Source organism: Teleopsis dalmanni, chromosome 2 (assembly GCF_002237135.1).
Source record: "Teleopsis dalmanni isolate 2A chromosome 2, ASM223713v2, whole genome shotgun sequence".
Taxonomy (NCBI): Eukaryota; Metazoa; Arthropoda; class Insecta; order Diptera; family Diopsidae; genus Teleopsis; species Teleopsis dalmanni.
The window spans coordinates 94,004,993-94,019,199 of record NC_051847.1 but is presented as its reverse complement, the minus strand read 5'-3'; positions in this window follow the sequence as shown (position 1 = coordinate 94,019,199).

Genomic DNA, 14,207 nt, shown 5'->3' with positions numbered 1-14,207 from the left:
AATGAAGAAGTCATTACCGAAGCAAACGTGTATTTTGAGAGCTTTGAGAAAACCTATTATTTGGAGGGAATAAGAAAATTAGTAAAATACGCTTGGCACACACACACACACACACACACAGGTGATATTAAAAAAATATCAAATTGCTTATCAAAACTTATCAATAGTTGGCCCCGTACCATCTATTAATATCTATATATATCCATCGAATGAAATCGATATTTAGAATAATCTATTTATACATCAAACTAATTCTCAGTTTCTGGTAACATAATTCATAAACAATTAAAAATTAAACCATATCTTAATTGAGAATACTCGTAATCTTATATAAATCGCTTACTTAAATAGATAGGATTAGAAGTAAATTTTAAGGAAAAATAATTTAAAATCTGTATATATGTTATAACGTCTTAAGGAACGTAGTAAATTAAAATAAAATATCCATCATTCATACCAAAATTTAAAATATATGTCAACATACTGGTACATCTGATTGATCACATGTTAATATTTTCTTCTTTCTTAATTTTTGCCATATTACCTATTTAAAAATATAATTAAATATAATAAAGAATTTAAGAATTTTAATTTAATATATAACTATTTTATTCATCACTCGTATTAGGTTATCAAATTTATGTAAGCAACAAATATGGGAATAAATGTCAGAAAAATGATTTCTAAAATAAATAAATCTAAGCCCTTAAGTACTTCAAAAATGAACTCAACTCTTCAAGAGTTTTCCAAAAAGGAACTGTGGAACAATCCAATATACGTGTAATCACTTCACAATATTACAAGACCAGTTAGAAGTTGTTATTCGTATAAGAAATAATTATAGCCATTAGGAACGCATAGTCGTGAACTATTTTCAATGAAATCTTTCTGCGTCTTAAATGTCTTGAATGTCTTGTGTGTATTTTTTACTATTTTTTGTAGTAATAACGATACGAGATACGCAGATACATTACTTTTTATGGCCAAACTTTTAACAAATAACCACTTACATAAATAACAAAGTGCTCGTGTGTGTGTGTGTGTGTTTAGAGTCTCTTTGGATACATTTACCAACTTTAATAATTAAGTATTTATTTATGTGCTTTTAATTATAAAAGTTTGCTTTAAATTATATACAATTTTCCACTTTGCTGCTTGTTTGATTTATTGAACTTTTTTATCTAGAAGTGCAAAAAATCAAAGTTGAATTCGCACTTTTTCTCGTAAAGATGAAAAAATTATACGATTTTTTCCCTTTTAAGTGTAATGAACCCAGAAAAAGAGGAAACAAACTGAAGGAAACAAGTTGTAAAACTTTATTTCGTATGCAGTGATAAACGAAGAATAAAATTAACAAAAAATAATTAATAACGAATTGAGATTAAAATTTTATGGCTCAAAAAGAAGACGAATTCACAAAATCCTCATGGCGAAAATTAAGATTCGTATTCACAGTATATGCATCTGTATCTGTATCTTTCATCCTATAGAAACGCTTAACATGACTAACAACTTGTTGGCAACTGGTGGGAGGTGTATGTAGGGTGCTTTAGTAGTCTGTAGTACGTAGTACGTATATGTAAAAAGGACAAACAAAACAAAAATTTTAATCAAATGGAAAAATCTGGTTGTTATCGCAATGATGAAATTTATGCCACCCCAGACTGAAATCAAAAACTTAGCTCGGAAATCATGAAAACATTAAAACTTTCCCAACACGAACAAATAAGTGAGTAAAGATTTTATCATTGTCAGAGGACAAAGGATATTTATGCAAACAACAACAGTTTATGTAGCATAAGAGAATTTCGATATGAATAACAAAATCCAAGGAGAAGAAAAGACTGCTTTTGTTTCGGAAAGCGCTAAATGTTTGTGCAGAATGAAATAAAGGAATCTGCACTGAGTTACAAATGCATAAGTAATCGATACAGTCAAGCCAAAATGTAGTGCAAGTTACTCCCACGAATAATATAAAATTACAGCTACATTTGCTGCAATCAATTTCCCGCATGCACACAAATACATCAGAGCATATATCGATATACTCGTACGAATATTCGGTATTAAATATCGAGTTTCCGAACAGGGTGCAGACTGACTCTCAGGTCAAAATTATTTGCCAACTTTGCACCGAAGTGCGAAAAGTGCAAACATTATTAATTCATGGGAATAACTGGTTTATGGGAAAACTTTAAAATATTTCCTTATTGACTTTGAAGTCGCACTTGATTGTGAAGTTATATTGGCATTGTGTACTGTGTATATATTCATATAATAAAAGTAATATTACATATCCTTAAAAGGCACCCTGTTAAGCCAGTATAAACAAATGATAAGTTTAGCAATCCTTAATAGTTCAGTTAGTTTTATGCATGCACATGTAGCACTTTGTTGTTAGTGATACGCTATTAATTTGGATGGATGGGATATCCTGTCAACTACTTCAACTAATTAATTAAATAAGAAGTGCTATTGAAACACTAGGAAGGAAGGCTGTTTCAAGTTAATGTCGTTATTGTAGCCCCTTTCTCAACACATTTGTCCTCTATTCAATTCTTATTTTGTTTTGATTTCTTATTATACTAATGAAATAAGTATTTGTAGGAGTTCACTTTACGCTGAAGTATCGCCGGAAGAAACAAAATGTACCCATAATAGACATCATCAAAGTTAATTTAGTTTAACACTTCACTCTACAAACAAACAAATATACAAATATTTAGTATGTGGTGTATGCGATATGTATAAATTATATACACATATATATATATGTGTTTAATCTAATACTGGACAACCCGTTTCACATGTAACGTTCTTACCAAAAAAAAAAGGCAAATGTACGCTACACACACTGACTGCGTCCATTGATATAATCTAGAGAACTAAGTATTAAGTGACAAATATTATTTTGAATACAATTATTCCGCCAAATTTATTATATGGATGTCTACCAAAAAATAGCATTGAGAAGAAAGTATGCTCTCTCGTATATGTGAGAAATACGGGTCTTCACAGAGATCTCAAAGTTACAACAGTTGAAAAGTATGTAAGTGACAAAGTACTGTAACTCTTTGGAAAAATTAACATTCACTCTAATTTAACACTAAATCAGCTAAATATTCGTTTAAATCTAACAACCTTTAAAAGTTGTCCGGAACTGTGTACTTTAATAACCGAAGTAGACGCTTCACCTATATAAACATCAAAATCACCTAACATATTCTGAGAGACTTTAACGAATCATAGAAGAGGAGCTGTTTGATACCTATTCGAATAAAAAGAAAACATTAAATAAGGAAGGTAGGGATTTATACTTTCTATAGATAAAATTATATAGTCATTATAACTTTGTGAAGCTTTTCATAAGCAAAGTTGTGTGTTTTTCTTTCCATGAATTAAAGATATAACAGATGTCTTCATCTTGTCTGTAATTGATATCAGTAGTTTAATATTTACTGACATATTGACAAGCAGACAAAATGTCATTTTTGTGTTGATATATCAGACGGGTTTTTTGAAGTCAATCGCTTGGCAATGACGAGGCAAACAATTGTCACATTAAGCATGGTTCATCAATTAAATTACTTCGGTAAAAGTTATATCAAGTTTAAGGCAAAATTTTTATTGTTCGATGTTTATTACTGAACCTATACAATCACTGCCAATACTCTCACAGTTAAAACGCAATATCTTACAAATCTATATGTAAGTATTAATATATGGCTTTACAACAGATATAAAGTTCTTTTTACCAAGTCCTGTTTCCTTGAAACCACTATAATATAGCACCAAATTTCAGTGTCATATCATAAAGGAAAATTTATTATAAACATATCCTAAAGATTATCAGGAAAACTCAAATTAGTCAGTGAGATGGGCGGGACTCTGCAGAATCCCTCCAGCTATCATAGAGTAAAAGTGCCCAGATGCACTAACTCGGAAAAGACTTAACATAATAATAATAATCATATTGAATTTACTTAAATTAATTTTTAACGTCTGTATTGACAAAAGAAACAAAATTCTTAATATCAACTATTATTTTCAATAGAGAGGTTTTTATCGAACAGTAGTGAAATTTCAACAACAAAATTTTTTATTTTTTTAATTCACAAAATATCGGATAGCAGACATTTTCTTTTTATTTCGAAAACGCAAGTATATATTTAGTAATAAGAAATGGGCTTCAGTTCTAAAAACCTTTTTAATGGATAGTTAAATATATAAGTGTCAGTTCACGAACCTATCTGCGAAAGTCGTCTTTGATACCTCAGAGAAAATTCAAAGGAAGTTAGTTGACTTCCTTTTATTGTATTATATTCATTGGTGATTAGTATGTTTATTTCTTATATATATTTTAACAACTATTCCAAATCTTTGTTTGTGTTAGTTTTTGAAATGTGAATCTAGAAAGTGTATTTCTACTTCCTTGCTTTTAAGAAAAAAACTCGTTTAATTTGAATCTGTTATACTAGATGAATTAATCTGTGTACAGGCATCGTGTCGATATTCTTAAATAACATATAGTTAAAATAACATTTTACCATGTTTACCTATTTACCTATAAGGAAAATCGTATTATGAGAAGTATTCCATTGAACATTGATAAAGACATACGGTGTTAATATATCGGTGTTAACCCTCCTGACATACAAGACGTACAAGACAGTTTATCCTGGGTTAAGGAAAATTTAGTCCTTTAGCAAATTTTACAGTTTTATTTTTCTTCTTATTTGATGTTTTATTCCTTTCCCCATTTTTGTACTAACATGTTCGGTTTCTTGCAATTTGTTTGTTACGCCAAGTGTTACCATAAACCCTTTTTTACTTGATAAAGCTGTTATGTCCGTCATTTTGTTTCGGATTACATAAACACTGACAAATTGCAATCAATTTATATAATTTTTTTTTTCGCTTATCTATTTTGTTCTCGGAATTTTTGCCGCTGTTCACTCACACACGCGTGACTGTCATACAAATTATCCAATCTCGTAAAAAGGATCTATGAAAAGAAGATTTTTGTGCATGAGCTTAGATTGATGGCTTTTACGAGGTTGCAGTTTGCTCGATTAAGGAATTAGTGAAAATGACATACTTGGACAGTGATAAAAAGTATATGACGTCTGAATAAAGACCCAATCTAGCTTCTGCTTTACATTGACAAATTTACTAAATCTTAAAATAATTAACATGAAGAAGTAAAACAAATGAGTGTTGTTTACTGAATCCCCGACTGGAATTTAATTATTTAATAAAAAAAAATTTAATTGTAAAACAACTTGTCGTTGGTGAGACAACTCTATTCGACTAGACTTTCTTTGCAAAATACTGACATATGCGTATTACGCTCTAAATATATTGTATTATGGTATTTGCATCTTACCTCAGAACCCCAGAAATATTCTAGTAAATATAATTACGTTTAAACTATGCAAAGCCGCATTTTAACAAAAGCGAAAAATTCACAAAAAACAAAATTAAAGTCACTCCAGAGCGCTTTTCATAGGACGGCTTTTCTTGATTTCGTCTTTGTCCTTAAAACAGAACAGAACAAGTGGGAACTACGCGCACATAAGCCCTAAGCTAGATGTCGAGTGCGTATGGGTACGTGCGTACATGAACGCGACACTGGGTGCAAGTACGGAAAATGGCTGGCATTTCGCATATCTTGCTGCTTTTTCCATATCCATACAGATTTCATTAAGCATTTCGGTGAACTCTGAAACGAAACGCTTTCCTTTTTCTCATTTTGGGAAGATTTTCTTCTCGCAAGTGTGTTTGCTTTTTGCTCCTGTGAGTTAACAACGTGTGCGATACGTGGGGTGGAGCGAAGTACACATTCGCATTCAGATTAGTTGCGTGAATATACGTGCTATAATTGTTTTGGAATTAAGATTAAATTTTATTGTCTGCCTTGGGAAAGATAAAATGTTTCCAGTAAACACGTGCGGACATGAATTTTCAGCTCCTTTAAATGCTTTTTTTTCTTTTCCTTTTTCGGATCTGGATTTAATCAAATAAGACGAAGCAATTCTGGCGTCAGAAAAGAGTTTAATTTGAATTTGGTTTGACTTTCATTAAAGCCATAAGTTTTCAGCTGATGTCAAAGTTAAATTAAAATATTTTTCCTGTGATTCAAATTTTTGCTTCCTTAACTTGCACATTAAGAATGAAGTTAAAGAAGTTTAATTTATGGAAAATACGTTTTAAGATACTTAAATACTTCTTATCAGTGAATATTTGATTTTACAATGGAAAGATAATTTTTAATCACTTTATATATTAAATAATGGTCTTCTAAGTATATCATATATAAAGAATAGAAGTTTTAGATATATAAACATTAAACAAAACTAATAATACGTAGTATAATAAATTAATTTTTTTATCGAGCATGTGAGTCATTCAAGTCAATAACATCCCATAGACAAGCTGGTATCGATTTTTTAATATGTCAAATGATAAACTATATATCCTGAGGGAGAAATAAAAGAAAGTAAATAAGCTTCATTAAACATACGATGAATTGAAGATCATTATACTTCAAGGAGGTATATTAAGATATACTTTATTGATAGAAAAAATAGTTTCCAAAAACCAGTTGAAAAAATTTAGTTAAAGAGAATTAATTATTCTAATGTAAAATAGTTCAGACGATTTTGAAAGACAATTTTGTCATATTTTCAAGTGAGATTTCTTTTTAAATCTAATAGGATTTTTTTAATTCCAAGTTGATAACAAAACATTTAGTTCACAAAATCCATTATATCTAATGTCAAGCTATCTGAAATATTTTAAGGAGTTTGAACTACAAAATCTTCTCCTTGCTTACGCTGCTGTTATATATCTGAAAGAAACTAAAGTATATCCTAATTTAAGGAATTAATTATGCCTATATCGATGAACTGAGTACGGAGGTATGTGAGTTTGGGGGAACTTTGATTTCAGTGGTTTGAATAGTTTTCTGAGAGAGCATGACAAATCCAACTTTTATCTTCTTATAAACTCAATGGAATGATGTGTAGAAAGGGTAAAAAGGAATTGGAAAAAGATATAATCTCCTCAATATCTTCACCTACATTTCATTTAATATGAAAAGAGAGTTGGGTGTACTAAAATTAGCTGGACGTAATAACGAATATGAAAAACCAATTGATTTTAAGATGGGATTTACTAAGATATATTATATTCTGCCGCCAGTAAACATGATTTACAGTAGTTGCGAAGTAATTGAGCTATCTTAATAGCATGTCGTCCGGTATAACTTTTTATTAGTGTTTGTGGATTATGTTTGTATTTCTGAAGTTGGAGTATGTGAGCTATCTCACTCTTGACCTCTTTATTTTTGGTTAGATTCAACCAATTCTTATTGCCAAAGAAGTAATAGAATAACAATTAATTGACAATACTTTTATGCTGTCCTTTGTTTTAGCGTTTTTAATGACTCTTATAATTTTATCGACTTCTAGTTCCTTTCATCAGATAACGAATGTAGTTTTAAACTTGAATATGTACGCCATGCCGTAGTTAATCTGTCTATTTTAATTAGATTCAATCAAAATATATAGATCTTCTTGCCTAAAGATTTGTTAATCATTTTTTCTTGTCAATGTTAAGACTTTTTTCTGTCAATACTTGAGATAGTAATTAACGTCTCAATTAACATGTTAATACAATTTTTTTATGTTAAAAAAATAAAGTAATGATTTTCAATACAAGTCCCTCTAAGTTCTAATAATAACAGTAGCATATCTTAAATACTCTTGGATAAGTATTTGCCCCTTTACTATTCTATAGAAAAGTCGTGGAAAGAATAGGCTTATGTCAATTTTTATTTAAGCAGTTAAGTAAAACATCTTGGAACCTCTCTACACACTTTCGTAAGTAATTAATTTTTTTTGTGTTAACATACATTAAATAGTTTAGGTCAAATACTAAGTTTTAGTACTTATTACTTATTATTATTTATTTACGTATAACTTTAACTGACAAATTCTCCAAAAAGTAAATGTGACGTGTTATCACAAAATAAATCTTTTAGTTCTCTCTGATATAGTACGGATTTGATTTATGACTAATAATTATATTATCAAAAATATAGTAAAAATTATGTATATTTGTTTCTAAATGCCATTAGCCTCTATAAATAATTAAGACTAACTTAACAATTCGTAAATGTTGAAGAAGGTTGTCAACTAATTTCCCAATTTAAAAATAATTTAAAAGAAATTTTATTAATTAATTCTATTATATTCAAGAAAATACACAGATCCCTAGTAATAGTAAAATATTTAAATTTCGTATTATTTTAAGCAAACTATTATCCTTCTGCAAATTTCGAAACCTATTTCTTGTTCTTCTATATTTAATTATTATTTATGTCTAACCAAGTTGGTCCTTTGTTTTGAGATTTTATGTTCTATATATATGTGGATATGTAGATATATATGTATTTTTTTAATTTAATTGCAGACCCACAATTACACAATAAAAACAATTTGAAGTCAGGGCAAGTATATACACACTTACATTCATCCTCTTGACCAGGATATTATTTGCCATATTAATGTAAATGCACAAACGGCGTCATATGGTCGAGACGGTTGTGTCTGGCTTTATTGGCTTGTATGAAAATTTCGTTGAACTGTAGTCCAGTGTGTTTGAATAAAGGACACTGGACTTAAAAGTTTTAGTCAAGGCAGCATTTAATCGCTAATACAAGCAGAAGTGCTAAGTACACAAGCAGAAAGTGGAGTTAAAACTGAAATAGAAACAATTTCATTATGTTCGGAGTAAGTACATTGATTATGGGATATGTTGCAGCAACATTTGGCATGCAACCACACCACAGCAACATTTGTTAGCTGCATGCCACATATTTATTTAGTTTACATTTGTATTCTTCTTATAATATTGCATGTCTAACCGCGTTCAATTCGAGCAAATACTCGCACGTTTTGGTATTGACATTACAAGCGCTGCTTCCCAGCCGACAGGGGTGGTTTTTCCAACGCTTTGTGCATGATTTTCCACCGATGATTCCATTGAAGTAGGAACGAAAGTAGTCGTGGTGGCACGTTCTATGCAAGAGACCTGCTTGCAACCCCATGTGGCAGTGAACGAAAAATGCAGAATAACATTTTCCTATTACTGTTCCACTGTGCCGTTGCTGCTTCACTTTCTGTTTTCTTTATTTATTATTAAATAAGTTTGCACCGAGCGCCTCACAGGGGTGGTTTGATGACAGTATTCGTAGTATTTCTAAGGGTTGCATGTTTAACAATGAACTCCAGCTGAACACTAAGCAAATATATTGCAAAGTTACTCCGCTAGTATGAATAGTATGACTCATTCAGGTGCGCTTTGTGAGGTTAAATAAATCTTTGACGGGGTGGTGTACAGTGCAATCGAGTATAGAGTATAGAGCATTCAATACCGAATCATTGAGTTGATGATGGTTTCATATAGCGATATGTACGAATCTCATGTGCATATACCCCACTTATGAATGAATGGCTATGTCTGATTATTAAAAACTGAAGCTGGTTAAGTTGCCGTTATCGTGCCAGGTTTGTTGTCGTTGTAGGCTTCGCTATGCTTTAATTTGTCGTAAGTGTGCTTATGACTCTTACAAGGTTACTAACCACACATCTAAATTGCAAAACCACTTTTCGCTGTAAGTCTGCGAGTGGTTGGATGGGCCAACTACTCCGCTAGAGTGGTGCGGCTATTAATGCATACATTCTCGTACATGTATCACTTCTAACAGAAGAATGTCTTTGTTTAAAGTTGTTTTTGCAATTTTTATTTAATCGCACATGTCTCGTCTTTGCCGGAGTAAGCTGCGTGACAACGTAGAGATACTTTTCAATAAAACTCAAGCATGTGATATATTACCGGTACTTAGACGTGCAATTTTAACTTAACAAACTCTTTTACTGTATGGTGATATTTTCACGTACGCGGAAAATGTCATTAAAAGCAGAAAGGTGCAATTATTTAACAAGAGTTTTAAACGATTTCAAAATATCCTGGATTAGTTTCTAAGAGAATTTGTGACAGGTAAAAAAGGAGAAAATATTTTATATGGATTTGATAATTTATCACATTAGATACTTGAAATAGTAAAGAACTATTCTCAAGAAAATTTGTCTGTTCTGGAAATCATTTGGCATACCAAGCTCGTACATTAAGACTGAAAAGTTTTCGGAAATTCTCATTTAAAATTCGCGCGCTGTATATTTTTCGATATTTTAAGTTTATGTAGTTTGGCAGCCCTGTCCTTAATTACTATGCCAAAAATGAGCGCGATCTGTCAGACAGTTCGTTTACGGCAGCTGTTGAAACCAGTTCACCTCAGTAGTGCGTTGCGAAATGTCTTCGACGGTCTTACGACCGTCCTGAAAGGCTTTGTACCACTCATAAACTTGAGTTTTCGATAAAACTGATTCCCCATAAGCCTTTTGTAGCATTCGCAACGATTCTGCACACGAAATTCGTTCGAAACACAAAATTTGATGCAAACTCTTTGTTCAATATTTTTTTCCATTGTTTTTTTCGCAACGCACTACTGAGGTGAACTGGTTTCAACAGCTGCCGAAAACGAACTGTCTGACAGATCGCGCTCATTTTTGGCATAGTAATTAAGGACAGTGCTGCCAAACTACATAAACTTAAAATATCGAAAAATATACAGCGAGCGAATTTTAAATGAGAATTTCCGAAAACTTTTCAGTCTTAATGTATGTCTCCATTAACAACTTTATAGACTGCATGATAAGGAGATTACCATTCCTATAAATATAAGAACTTTCTGAAGAATGAGATTTTAAAAAATTCAATAGATATGCCAAAATTGTATTTTTTTGCAAAACAGTTAGAAGTTTGTTATAATCTAGTATGCTAACTCGTTCCCTGTTTAATCGGTGAAGTGATAAAATCATAATCACAATATAATAAGAGTAAGCTATGAATTAGTAATATTAATATTTCAAAAAAAAAAATTTACGTAGAATTTTTTAGTTTAGGAAGTTCCCGAGAACGTCTATATACTACTGTTAAACTATTCAACTATTCAAACTCATCTAACGATGATTAATTTTTTTTTCTAACGATTAATTAATTATTTGATTAATAATTAAAATAATAACTATAAAATAAATATCAGACAACTTAAGACTGATATTGTTACTATATGTATTACGAATAAAGATACTTATTAATTTATTTTGAAAATATTTTATTACTAAAATTATGGTATTATGGTATTTAGGATTTTAGTTGTTTTGAGTTGTTCCACATAACGTTGTTAGTTCCACATTGATAAATTCGTTCGAGATAGGTGTATTAGTTCCACATAGCTGTAATAGTTTCACAAAGTTCTTCTATTTCCACATAATTGAGTTAGTTTCACATAGCTGTATTAGTTCCTTATAGTTTTATTAGTTCCACATAGCTGTAATAGTTTCACAAAGCTCTTCTATTTCTACATAATTAAGTTAGTTCCACATAGCTGTATTAGTTCCTTATAGTTGTATTAGTTCCACATAGCTGTAATAGTTTCACAAAGCTCTTCTATTTCTACATAATTGAGTTAGTTCCACATAGCTGTATTAGTTCCTTATAGTTGTATTAGTTCCACATAGCTGTATTTGCTCCGCAAAATTGTTCTAGTTCTACATAGTTGAGTTAGTTCCACATAGCTCTATTAGCTCCACACAGTATTCTAACCTTGTTTAAATCCAACGTTGTTGTTTAAAAGTTAATATATAATTTGATATTTAATTTGATATTTAAATCACATTACATAAAATTGAATAAACAGTTTAACTAAATTATTTTGTATGTTTTGTAACACATTTCGGTACTTATCTAATACTTGTATATCGCTTCAGTCCATCTAGTTTTATTTATTTTTCGAAACCAAGCTCTTTATTTATATTAACAATCGAATGATAAACCCAAAATTTTAACTTAAATTTAAACTTCCACTTCGAAACTCAAATACAAACATATTTTATTTGCATAAAGAAGGGATGCAAGGCTTTAACTGTACCGCTGGGCTTTGCTGCAAATGTCTGAGTTTCAAAAATCAATAATTCTGCCCTTCAAAGTAATGTTCCCGTATTTGTTGTTGTAGTTCAAATTTTACCATATGTCTAGCAATGATTCAGAAACTTTTCAACATTTCCCTCATAGAACATTAAGTAAAACAGAGCAACTTTGAGATTTTTGCAGAGTTTCAGTTGATAATTTCAAAAAAAAAAAAAAAAAAATTATGAGGCAGTTTTGTGCGGAAGCAATACTCTGTGTGCTCTTGGGTTTCGCATTGGATATGCAGCAGGTCAAAGTTCAAATAAATATCTAAAAACACATGAACACAGGATGTGTATCTCAAGCGCTCCTAGCACATACATATATCTACCACCCTCCACTAATTGGTAGTTTGGTCTCATGGCTCGTGTATTACACATTGTCGGTTCGTTACTTCTCACTGAATTTCTACTAGTGTTTGACTCCGCTTTCCTTCCCTGTTCGGCTTGAAACTGGGGTTTATGGAAACACATTCACTAAATTTTTGTTTGGAAGGTGAAAGTATTGAGGTTTGATGATTCATGGAGTTACTTAAGGGATAAGCTAGTCAATATTTTAGTAATGCATGTGCAAAATAAATTAGGAAAACTTTGACATTTTTATTATCCTTTAATGTTGTTATTACCGTGTTAATGTAGCACACAGTACACTAAACGACTTTTTAATTTGAAGTTTTATTCGCTTGCACTTTACATTGGAGTTTCCTATATACGACTTATTAATACAAGTTGTCTTTGAAAATAATTTACCATTGAAATTAGGGGTAATTTTCAAAGTTTTGGGTGCGCTTAAAAACTTAAGAACAGCTGTTTTTTAATATAATAATTCACAAGCATTTCTAATGACTTAGTGTGTAACTCTTGAATTTTTGGTAATTTTTGAACTCTTGATTTTTTTATTCTTTAAAATAAACCAAAAGTCACGCCAACAGCTGTAGTGCAACGACCAAATAATTTAGTAACTCCAATCATTCGAGCTCTGAAAGCGGCATGCGTCACCCATTCAATATTGAATAAAGACCATCAATTCATATGAATACTGATTTCCAAATTTCTGTAAGAGTTTTATAAATAAAAGTCATTAAAATTTCTTTATAAATTGAAGTTTACCATAAGAATTAGTAGCTATGTGAAATCAGTACTCTCATATTGAGATTGCATATGAATGTCTTTGATCAATCCTAACTATGATGAAATATGTAGTAATGGTATATTTCGTTATTATAGCTTTTATTTATTTCATATTTACTTTTACTTATATCTAATATATTCTGGTTCAGAATAGAGTTTCCTATAACTTCATTAAAATATTATGTTTCATTCTATGATGTATCATTATGTATCACAATGAGCAATATACCTTGTTAACATTATTTGTAAGGTTACAATATTTTATAACTATAACTTTAATATATATAATTATTTTAGTACTAAAATAAAATTTAAAACAACATGATTCTAGACTGCTAATGTGCGATCTTAAGATCTTTTGTACTAAAAAAGAATTAAATATTCGCATCTATACTGCGTAGATATTCTAAATAACGGTTACAATACTGCCTTCGCCTTTGTTGTTATTTTTAAAACGAAGAAATTTACTTAAAAATTGATTAATTTAAAAGTGAAGCATACTTTGAAGAGATTTTTATACATATGAACATCGAAAACATCATGGGTACATATCTTAAAGACTGAATGCGTACATGTCTTGCACGATGTCTACAATCAAATAATATGTATATTCTTAGAATGGCTATTCTTTCTTACTTTTATGTCTATCTATAAATAGTTAGATGTGATATATTGATTATATAGTTTGCATTCTAATTTGCGTTATGACTTGCGGATAGTCTAGAAGACAATGTCATCAAAAATGTCAGAACTAAAGACATTTTTTTTTTTTAAATCAATATAAATCACTTGGAAGTGTTATGTTATAGCGATAGCGTAACGTATTATACCATTTATGCGATCAAATAATATAGCAGAACTGTGTTTTTTGAATAGGTCTAAGGGATTTTAAATAAACAAGCACAAGTGAAATTTTTCACATAATAGGAGTATTAATTTGAGTAAATTATAAATGGAAATTAAAAATTTGAAAAGTTACTT